Source organism: Ranitomeya imitator, chromosome 3 (assembly GCF_032444005.1).
Source record: "Ranitomeya imitator isolate aRanImi1 chromosome 3, aRanImi1.pri, whole genome shotgun sequence".
NCBI classification, from domain to species: Eukaryota; Metazoa; Chordata; class Amphibia; order Anura; family Dendrobatidae; genus Ranitomeya; species Ranitomeya imitator.
The window spans coordinates 833834124-833846319 of record NC_091284.1 but is presented as its reverse complement, the minus strand read 5'-3'; the positions used below and the strand labels follow the sequence as shown (position 1 = coordinate 833846319).

At 50.5% G+C, this 12196-nt stretch overlaps 1 protein-coding gene across 3 annotated transcripts in view; it reads left to right on the top strand.

The window, feature by feature from the left end:
• Nucleotides 1-12196, top strand: part of PDE2A (phosphodiesterase 2A) — a 633083-nt gene that overhangs the window by 66237 nt on the left and 554650 nt on the right. The window lies entirely within an intron of this gene.

Here is a 12196-nt window from a genome sequence, read left to right as displayed (position 1 = left end):
AAGAGCGTTACAGAAAAAACCCAATATAATTTGTGCCCCATAAAACAGATCAGAAAATAAAAATGTTATATCTGCTGGAAAGCGGAGAGGCGAAAACTGAAAACTTCGCCAATCAGGACGTTTTGGCCGAGTATTAAGTTTGTCATTGAGGAATCCTCGGGGTGCGGAGTCCGACAACAAAAAAAATCCAATTATTCGCATTCAAAATATTTGTCTCTTTTAATTTGGGGACGTCTCCGGCTTGTGGCGCATGTAATAATATCAGCCTGTAATATGTAAGAAGGAAGAATTCATAATATACCATTAATATAGGATATTAAAATTAATATAGGATATCCTATCATAAATGCCCTGTAATTAATAGCAAATCAATAAATGGTATACAGAATAACTATCCCCGAATCATCTATTCTGCCCTGACTGTCACTACACAGTATTCACCGCAATCATAATAAAATATGTAATATAACTACTATAATACTGCCCCTATGTATAAGAATATAACTACTATAATACTGCCCCTATGTACAAGAATATAACTACTATAATACTGCCCCCTATGTACAAGAATATAACTACTATAATACTGCTCCTATGTACAAGAATATAACTACTATAATACTGCCCCTATGTACAAGAACATAACTACTATAATACTGCCCCTATGTACAAGAATATAACTACTATAACACTGCCCCTATGTACAAGAATACAACTACTATAATACTGCTCCTATGTACAAGAATATAACTACTATAATACTGCTCCTATGTACAAGAATATAACTACTATAATACTGCCCCTATGTATAAGAATATAACTACTATAATACTGCTCCTATGTACAAGAATATAACTACTATAATACTGCCCCTATGTACAAGAATATAACTACTATAATACTGCTCCTATGTACAAGAATATAACTACTATAATACTGCCCTTATGTACAAGAATATAACTACTATAATACTGCTCCTATGTGCAAGAATATAACTACTATAATACTGCTCCTATGTGCAAGAATATAACTACTATAATACTGTCCCTATGTACAAGAATATAACTACTATAATACTGCTCCCTATGTACAAGAATATAACTACTATAATACTGCTCCTATGTACAAGAATATAACTACTATAATACTGCTCCTATGTGCAAGAATATAACTACTATAATACTGCCCCTATGTACAAGAATATAACTACTATAATACTGCTCCCTATGTACAAGAATATAACTACTATAATACTGCTCCTATGTACAAGAATATAACTACTATAATACTGCTCCTATGTGCAAGAATATAACTACTATAATACTGCCCCTATGTACAAGAATATAACTACTATAATACTGCTCCTATGTACAAGAATATAACTACTATAATATTGCTCCTATGTACAAGAATATAACTACTATAATACTGCTCCTATGTACAAGAATATAACTACTATAATATTGCTCCTATGTACAAGAATATAACTACTATAATACTGCTCCTGTGTACAAGAATATAACTACTATAATACTGCTATGTACAAGAATATAACTACTATAATACTGCTCCTATATACAAGAATATAACTACTATAATACTGCCCCCTGTGGTCAGGAATATAACTACTATAATACTGCCCCCTGTGGTCAGGAATATAACTGCTATAATACTGCCCCCTGTGGTCAGGAATATAACTGCTATAATACTGCCCCCTGTGGTCAGGAATATAACTGCTATAATACTGCCCCCTGTGGTCAGGAATATAACTGCTATAATACTGCCCCTATGTACAAGAATATAACTACTATAATACTGCTCCTATATACAAGAATATAACTACTATAATACTGCCCCCTATGTACAAGAATATAACTACTATAATACTGCCCCCTATGTACAAGAATATAACTACTATAATACTGCTCCTATGTACAAGAATATAACTACTATAATACTGCTCCTATGTACAAGAATATAACTACTATAATACTGCCCCCTATGTACAAGAATATAACTACTATAATACTGCTCCTATGTACAAGAATATAACTACTATAATACTGCTCCTATGTACAAGAATATAACTACTATAATACTGCTCCGATATACAAGAATATAACTACTATAATACTGCTCCGATATACAAGAATATAACTACTATAATACTGCCCCCTGTTGTCAGGAATATAACTGCTATAATACTGCCCCCTGTGGTCAGGAATATAACTGCTATAATACTGCCCCTATGTACAAGAATATAACTGCTATAATACTGCCCCTATGTACAAGAATATAACTACTATAATACTGCTCCTATGTACAAGAATATAACTACTATAATACTGCTCCTATGTACAAGAATATAACTACTATAATACTGCCCCCTGTTGTCAGGAATATAACTACTATAATACTGCCCCCTGTGGTCAGGAGTATAACTGCTGCTTTGTGTCCCCAGGTCTCCGCGCTCTCATGATTTAGTCATTGGCTCTGCGCTGTGGGGCGTCGTTAATTGCAGCGTTCTGCTTCTCGCCGGCCTTGTTGTATAGATAAATGCTGCAATTAACTTCTCTTTGCAGATTTGTCAATACTTCGCATGCTGTGAGGGGGGGAGGGGGGGATCAGGGGCTTTAACGCTTTATAGGTATCGGGGATAGCTTTCCTCCTGGAATGTGGGGGGTCTGGGGGTGATCATGCGCCGCTGCTCCTGGTCTGTCGATAATCGTCTTATTAATGATTCTCTGTACTTCGGGGGATGAAGCATGGCCGCCGCTATCTGCGAAGGACACCACACAGAGCAAAGTTAAAGGAATTCTCTACTTTTGGACTTAAGGGGTGAATGCGGCGATCACTGATTTTAATAAGTCATGTGCTGCCTGAGTTTCTCCTCCCTCTTGACTGTGAGACCCTCAGTGATCGCCTGATCTTTGGGTCGTTGCTTCTTGACCATCCCTTTAAATGAGGACTCAGTCATTAGTTATTGAGGCAGAATAGGATGCAAAGTGATGAGAAGAAATCCTATTTAAAGGAGCCGGAATGTAGAAAAATCTCAGTGTCACTGTCACACGGTCACTGGGCTTATACCCCAGCACTGGGACACCGCACAGGGGCACTGGGATTCTGTACTGGAGGGACGTGACCGCACTGGTTAGAATGGTGATCACACACTGCAGCATTGGGTTTTATACTCTGGGACAACAGGTACAAGACACTGAGATACTGGGAGACTGATACTGGGAGACTGACACAGGGGACTGACACTGGGAGACTGACACTGGGGGACTGACAGTGGGAGACTGACACTGGGGGACTGATACTGGGAGACTGATACTGGGAGACTGACACTGGGGGACTGACACTGGGAGACTGACACTGGGGGACTGATACTGGGAGACTGACACTGGGGGACTGACACTGGGAGACTGACACTGGGGGACTGACACTGGGAGACTGACACTGGGAGACTGACACTGGGGGACTGACACTGGGAGACTGACACTGGGAGACTGACACTGGGGGACTGACACTGGGAGACTGACACTGGGAGACTGACACTGGGGGACTGACACTGGGAGACTGACACTGGGGGACTGACACTGGGAGACTGACACTGGGAGACTGACACTGGGAGACTGACACTGGGGGACTGACACTGGGAGACTGACACTGGGGGACTGACACTGGGAGACTGACACTGGGAGACTGACACTGGGAGACTGACACTGGGGGACTGACACTGGGAGACTGACACTGGGGGACTGACACTGGGAGACTGACACTGGGGGACTGACACTGGGGGACTGACACTGGGGGACTGACACTGGGAGACTGATACTGGGAGACTGACACTGGGAGACTGACACTGGGGGACTGACACTGGGAGACTGATACTGGGAGACTGACACTGGGGGACTGACACTGGGAGACTGACACTGGGAGACTGACACTGGGAGACTGACACTGGGAGACTGACACTGGGAGACTGACACTGGGAGACTGACACTGGGGGACTGACACAAGGGACTGACACTGGGGGACTGACACTGGGAGACTGACACTGGGAGACTGACACTGGGAGACTGACACTGGGAGACTGACACTGGGAGACTGACACTGGGAGACTGATACTGGGAGACTGACACTGGGAGACTGACACTGGGAGACTGATACTGGGAGACTGACACTGGGAGACTGACACTGGGGGACTGATACTGGGAGACTGACACTGGGGGACTGACACTGGGAGACTGACACTGGGGGACTGACACTGGGAGACTGATACTGGGGGACTGACACTGGGGGACTGACACAGGGGACTGACACTGGGAGACTGATACTGGGGGACTGACACTGGGGGACTGACACAGGAGACTGACACTGGGAGACTGACACTGGGGGACTGACACTGGGGGACTGACACTGGGGGACTGACACAGGGGACTGACACTGGGAGACTGACACTGGGAGACTGACACTGGGAGACTGACACTGGGGGACTGACACTGGGAGACTGACACTGGGGGACTGACACTGGGAGACTGACACTGGGAGACTGATACTGGGGGACTGACACTGGGGGACTGACACTGGGGGACTGACACTGGGAGACTGACACTGGGGGACTGACACTGGGAGACTGACACTGGGAGACTGACACTGGGGGACTGACACTGGGAGACTGATACTGGGAGACTGATACTGGGAGACTGACACTGGGAGACTGACACTGGGGGACTGACACTGGGAGACTGACACTGGGAGACTGACACTGGGGGACTGACACTGGGAGACTGATACTGGGAGACTGATACTGGGAGACTGACACTGGGAGACTGACACTGGGGGACTGACACTGGGAGACTGACACTGGGAGACTGACACTGGGGGACTGACACTGGGGGACTGACACTGGGGGACTGACACTGGGAGACTGACACTGGGAGACTGACACTGGGAGACTGACACTGGGAGACTGACACTGGGGGACTGACACTGGGAGACTGACACTGGGGGACTGACACTGGGAGACTGACACTGGGGGACTGACACTGGGGGACTGACACTGGGGGACTGACACTGGGAGACTGACACTGGGAGACTGACACTGGGAGACTGATACTGGGAGACTGACACTGGGAGACTGACACTGGGGGACTGATACTGGGGGACTGACACTGGGAGACTGACACTGGGGGACTGACACTGGGGGACTGACACTGGGAGACTGACACTGGGACACTGAGATACTGGGAGACTGATACTGGGGGACTGACACTGGGGGACTGACACTGGGAGACTGACACTGGGAGACTGACACTGGGGGACTGACACTGGGGGACTGACACTGGGGGACTGACACTGGGAGACTGACACTGGGGGACTGACACTGGGAGACTGATACTGGGAGACTGACACTGGGAGACTGACACTGGGAGACTGACACTGGGGGACTGACACTGGGAGACTGATACTGGGAGACTGACACTGGGAGACTGACACTGGGAGACTGACACTGGGGGACTGACACTGGGAGACTGACACTGGGGGACTGATACTGGGAGACTGACACTGGGAGACTGACACTGGGAGACTGACACTGGGAGACTGACACTGGGGGACTGACACTGGGAGACTGACACTGGGAGACTGACACCGAGAGACTGACACCGAGAGACTGACATCGGGAGACTGACACCGAGAGACTGACACCGGGAGACTGACACCGGGAGACTGACACCGAGAGACTGACATCGGGAGACTGACACTGGGAGACTGACACTGGGAGACTGACACTGGGAGACTGACACTGGGAGACTGACACCGAGAGACTGACATCGGGAGACTGACACCGGGAGACTGACACCGGGAGACTGACACTGGGAGACTGACACTGGGAGACTGACACCGGGAGACTGACACTGGGAGACTGACACCGAGAGACTGACATCGGGAGACTGACACCGGGAGACTGACACCGGGAGACTGACATTGGGAGACTGACTCTGGTGGAATGATACTGGTACACTGACACTGGGGGACTGACACTGGGAGACTGGAGTCAGAGCTAGTCCACCAATCAGTGGCCGCAGTAGTGGTTCCTGCTGCCGGAGATGCTGGGGGGACTCACTGGTTCTGGACTCACCAGAGACTAATATTAATGCAGTAACATTGCAGGAGAGGAGGACCTGGAGGGGGACTGGGAATTAAGAATCCATCCCATCATTCCACTCCCCTCCCCCCCCCCACCCCCCCAGGAATGTTGGAACTCTCCAAGGTTCTAAATAAAGACACAAATCTGCTACATTGTAATAACACAGGAATTAAAGAGTGACAACTGGGCCGCTCACACCTCTGCACCCGCCGCCCACTAACGAGCCCCTCAATGCCGACCGCTCATAAATGAAGGAGGAAACCTGGGTATAACAAGTACTTGTCAGAGAATATTTAATATTCACCTCCAGCCACACAGTCCTGCGATTCTACTGTTCCATCATGTCTTATCCTCCAGTCACAGCCAGAGCTGCACTCACTATTCTGCTGTTACATCGTGTCTTATCCTCCAGTCACAGCCAGAGCTGCACTCACTATTCTGCTGTTACATCGTGTCTTATCCTCCAGTCACAGCCAGAGCTGCACTCACTATTCTGCTGTTACATCGTGTCTTATCCTCCAGTCACAGCCAGAGCTGCACTCACTATTCTGCTGTTACATCGTGTCTTATCCTCCAGTCACAGCCAGAGCTGCACTCACTATTCTACTGTTACATCGTGTCTTATCCTCCAGTCACAGCCAGAGCTGCACTCACTATTCTACTGTTACATCGTGTCTTATCCTCCGCTCCGTTGTCATTACCCCCTCATCCTCTGCTCTGGTGCCATTACCCCCCTCATCTTCCGCTCCGGTGTCATTACCCCCCTCATCCTCTGCTCTGGTGCCATTACCCCCCTCATCTTCCGCTCCGATGTCATTACCCCCCTCATCCTCCGCTCTGGTGCCATTACCCCCCTCATCCTCCGCTCTGGTGCCATTACCCCCCTCATCTTCCGCTCTGGTGTCATTACCCCCCTCATCCTCTGCTCTGGTGTCATTACCCCCTCATCCTCCGCTCTGGTGTCATTACCCCCCTCATCCTCTGCTCTGGTGTCATTACCCCCTCATCCTCCGCTCTGGTGTCATTACCCCCCTCATCCTCTGCTCTGGTGTCATTACCCCCCTCATCCTCCGCTCCCGTGTCATTACCCCCCTCATCCTCCGCTCTGGTGCCATTACCCCCCTCATCCTCCTCTCTGGTGTCATTACCCCCTCATCTTCCGCTCTGGGGTCATTACCCCCCTCATCATCCAGTCTGGTGCCATTACCCCCTCATCCTCCACTCTGGGACCATTACCCCCCTCATCCTCCGCTCTGGTGTCATTACCCTCCTCATCCTCCGCTCTGGTGTCATTATCCCCCTCATCCTCCGCTCCGGTGCCATTACCCCCCTCATCCTCCGCTCTGGTGTCATTACCCCCCTCATCCTCTGCTCTGGTGCCATTACCCCCCTCATCTTCCGCTCTGGTGCCATTACCCCCCTCATCTTCCGCTCTGGTGTCATTACCCCCCTCATCCTCCGCTCTGGTGCCATTACCCCCCTCATCCTCCGCTCTGGGGCCATTACCCCCCTCATCTTCCGCTCTGGTGTCATTACCCCCCTCATCCTCCGCTCTGGTGCCATTACCCCCCTCATCCTCCGCTCTGGTGCCATTACCCCCCTCATCCTCCGCTCTGGTGTCATTACCCCCCTCATCCTCCGCTCCGGTGCCATTACCCCCCTCATCCTCCGCTCTGGTGTCATTACCCCCCTCATCCTCTGCTCTGGTGCCATTACCCCCCTCATCTTCTGCTCTGGTGCCATTACCCCCCTCATCCTCCGCTCTGGTGTCATTACCCCCCTCATCCTCTGCTCTGGTGCCATTACCCCCCTCATCTTCTGCTCTGGTGCCATTACCCCCCTCATCCTCCGCTCTGGTGTCATTACCCCCCTCATCATCCAGTCTGGTGCCATTACCCCCCTCATCCTCCGCTCTGGTGCCATTACCCCCCTCATCCTCGGCTCCGGTGCCATTACCCCCCTCATCCTCCGCTCTGGTGTCATTACCCCCCTCATCCTCAGCTCCGGTGCCATTACCCCCCTCATCTTCCGCTCCGGGGCCATTACCCCCCTCATCCTCCGCTCTGGTGCCATTACCCCACTCATCCTCCGCTCTGGTGCCATTACCCCCCTCATCCTCAGCTCCGGTGTCATTACCCCCCTCATCCTCCAGTCTGGTGCCATTACCCCCCTCATCCTCCGCTCTGGTGCCATTACCCCCCTCATCCTCCGCTCCGGTGCCATTACCCCCCTCATCCTCCGCTTTGGTGTCATTACCCCCCTCATCCTCCGCTCCGGTTCCATTACCCCCCTCATCCTCCGCTCTGGTGCCATTACCCCCTTCATCTTCCGCTTTGGTGTCATTACCCCCCTCATTCTCCGCTCTGGTGTCATTACCCCACTCATCCTCCGCTCCGGTGCCATTACCCCCCTCATCTTCCGCTCCGGTTCCATTACCCCCCTCGTCCTCCTCTCTGGTGCCATTACCCCCCTCATCCTCCGCTCTGGTGTCATTACCCCACTCATCCTCCGCTCTGGTGTCATTACCCCACTCATCCTCCGCTCCGGTGCCATTACCCCCCTCATCTTCCGCTCCGGTGCCATTACCCCCCTCATCTTCCGTTCTGGTGTCATTACCCCCCTCATCCTCCGCTCTGGTGTCATTACCCCACTCATCCTCCGCTCTGGTGTCATTACCCCCCTCATCTTCCGTTCTGGTGTCATTACCCCCCTCATCTTCCGCTCCGGTTCCATTACCCCACTCATCCTCCGCTCTGGTGTCATTACCCCCCTCATCTTCCGCTCCGGTTCCATTACCCCCCTCATCCTCCGCTCTGGTGTCATTACCCCCCTCATCTTCCGTTCTGGTGTCATTACCCCCCTCATCTTCCGCTCCGGTTCCATTACCCCACTCATCCTCCGCTCTGGTGTCATTACCCCCCTCATCTTCCGCTCCGGTTCCATTACCCCCCTCATCCTCCGCTCTGGTGCCATTACCCCCCTCATCCTCCGCTCTGGTGTCATTACCCCCCTCATCTTCCGCTCCGGTTCCATTACCCCCCTCATCTTCCGCTCCGGTGCCATTACCCCCCTCATCTTCCGTTCTGGTGTCATTACCCCCCTCATCTTCCGCTCCGGTTCCATTACCCCCCTCATCCTCCGCTCTGGTGTCATTACCCCCCTCATCTTCCGCTCCGGTTCCATTACCCCCTCATCTTCCGCTCTGGTGCCATTACCCCCCTCATCCTCCGCTCTGGTGTCATTACCCCACTCATCCTCCGCTCTGGTGTCATTACCCCCCTCATCTTCCGCTCCGGTTCCATTACCCCCCTCATCCTCCGCTCTGGTGTCATTACCCCCCTCATCTTCCGCTCCGGTTCCATTACCCCCCTCATCTTCCGCTCTGGTGCCATTACCCCCCTCATCCTCCGCTCTGGAGCCATTACCCCCCTCATCCTCCGCTCCGGTGCCATTACCCCCCTCATCCTCCACTCTGGTGTCATTACCCCCCTCATCCTCCGCTCCGGTGCCATTACCCCCCTCATCCTCCGCTCCGGTTCCATTACCCCCCTCATCCTCCGCTCTGGTGCCATTACCCCCTTCATCTTCCGCTCTGGTGTCATTACCCCCCTCATCTTCCGCTCCGGTTCCATTACCCCCCTCATCCTCCGCTCTGGTGTCATTACCCCACTCATCCTCCGCTCTGGTGTCATTACCCCCCTCATCTTCCGCTCCGGTTCCATTACCCCCCTCATCCTCCGCTCTGGTGCCATTACCCCCTTCATCTTCCGCTCTGGTGTCATTACCCCCCTCATCCTCCGCTCTGGAGCCATTACCCCACTCATCCTCCGCTCCGGTGCCATTACCCCCCTCATCCTCCGCTCTGGTGTCATTACCCCCCTCATCCTCCGCTCCGGTGCCATTACCCCCCTCATCTTCCGCTCTGGTGCCATTACCCCACTCATCCTCCGCTCTGGTGTCATTTCCCCCCTCATCCTCAGCTCCGGTTCCATTACCCCCCTCATCCTCCGCTCTGGTGTCATTACCCCACTCATCCTCCGCTCTGGTGTCATTTCCCCCCTCATCCTCAGCTCCGGTTCCATTACCCCCCTCATCCTCCGCTCTGGTGTCATTACCCCCCTCATCCTCCGCTCCGGTGCCATTACCCCCCTCATCCTCCGCTCTGGTGTCATTACCCCCCTCATCTTCCGCTCCGGTTCCATTACCCCCCTCATCCTCCGCTCTGGTGCCATTACCCCCCTCATCCTCCGCTCTGGTGCCATTACCCCCCTCATCCTCCGCTCTGGTGCCATTACCTCCCACCTCTGCCTATAAAGGCCACTCTCCTGTAGTGTTCGGCCATCTATCATCTCCACTGCCGGTCATAATATCGTCTTATTCCTCTTTTTATGGCCACTTTATCATGTTTTCGTTACATTGTGTAGCTTCGCTCGGCCTGTGCTGTGCACACACATTAGCTCGTGTTGCCGTTGATGGCGGATTATTCCTGGTCGTCTCGGAGCCGAGTGTCTGATGCTTCCGGTGACAAATATCAACCCCCCCTATAAAAACATTAATGAGTTCTGACTTTTTTTTACCATTAAAATCTGAAGACTAAAAATCCCTAAAATCCCAATATAAGTTTGGTGTCGCCGGATCGCACCGACCTGGAGAATCGCGGCACGGCAGCTTTATAATTAAAGGGACGCCCTCCAAAAAAAAATAATGGCCAAAACATTTTTTTTTCCATTATTTACCAGCATTTGGATTTTTTTTCCCCGTTTTTGTGCGCTGTATCGTAAAACGAATGGTGTCACATAAAGCTAAATCTTGTGCCGCAAAAAACAAGCCCTCATTTGTTGATGGAAAAAATAAATAAGTTCTGGCTTTTGGAAAACGAGGAAGAAAAGACAAAAGGGCAAAAACATAAATTGTCCTTGGCGGAAAGGGTTAAAGGTAATGGTGACTGTGGCGCCTCTAGTGGCTGCATGATGTTCTGCACATAGGTGTTCACCTGTATTACGTCCCAGGGCTGTGGTTGTGCTCAGAATCAGCCAATCACATTCCCCCATGTTACATAGTAGTTAGTGCTCGGCTGCTGTCATGTACAGTGATTCTAATTAACCCCAGAGAAAGTGTTGCCCTTCTTGAAGGATTTTCTGACATTTTCTGGTCTGTAAACAGCTGACAACACAGCAAAGGATCTGATTGTGGAATGTTGTCAGGAAGGAGAAGATACAAAAACCTTTCCAAGGCATTATATCTACCATAGCCACTGTGAAGATGTCATCAAGAAGAACTGGAACTGGACGTCCCGTGAAAAATTTAAAAATTTGTAAAGGAGGCGGCCAAGAGGACAACAGCAACATTAAAGGAGCTGCATGAATTTCTGGACAGTCTTGGTTGTGTTCAGCATCTCTCATATGTTCGTATGTCCGGCCTGTGGGGGAAGGATGGCAACAGGGAAGCCTTCCTTAGAAAGAAAAACATCCAAGTCTGCTGGCTGTGTGTTACCAAAACCTCCATGACATCAGCCAAAAGCATGTGGAGAACGTGTTATATCTGAGACCAAAGGGGAACTTTTTGGGGAACAAATACTGCGTATCACCAGAAAATCACCATCCCCACAGTGAGGCATGGTGGGGACAGCATTGTGTTCTGTTCTTTAGTCAAAGTGGAGGGAATTCTGAACAGCTTCAAATATCAACAACTTTTGTATCAAAACCTTCATGCCTGTGCTATAAAACTGAAGATGAATTTTATCTTGTAGGAGAAAACGACCGTAAGCGACCTCCATATCTGCAAAGGAATGGCTTTTCCAAAAGAAGGTGGAAGTTCTGAAACGGCCGAGCCCAGATCTGAACCCAAGGTGGTGACCTGAAGAGGGCGCTGTACACAGGAGGTGCCTGTGAAAATCACAGGGGACTGCAACAAAGTATTAGATTAGGGTGTGCAAATTTATGCAATTACATTATTTTAGTTTTTATTTTTCCACCCAAAAAAGTTTGTTTCTCAGTGGATTTGTATAGAGTATAGGTGAAACCAAATGGGGGAAAAGGTTCT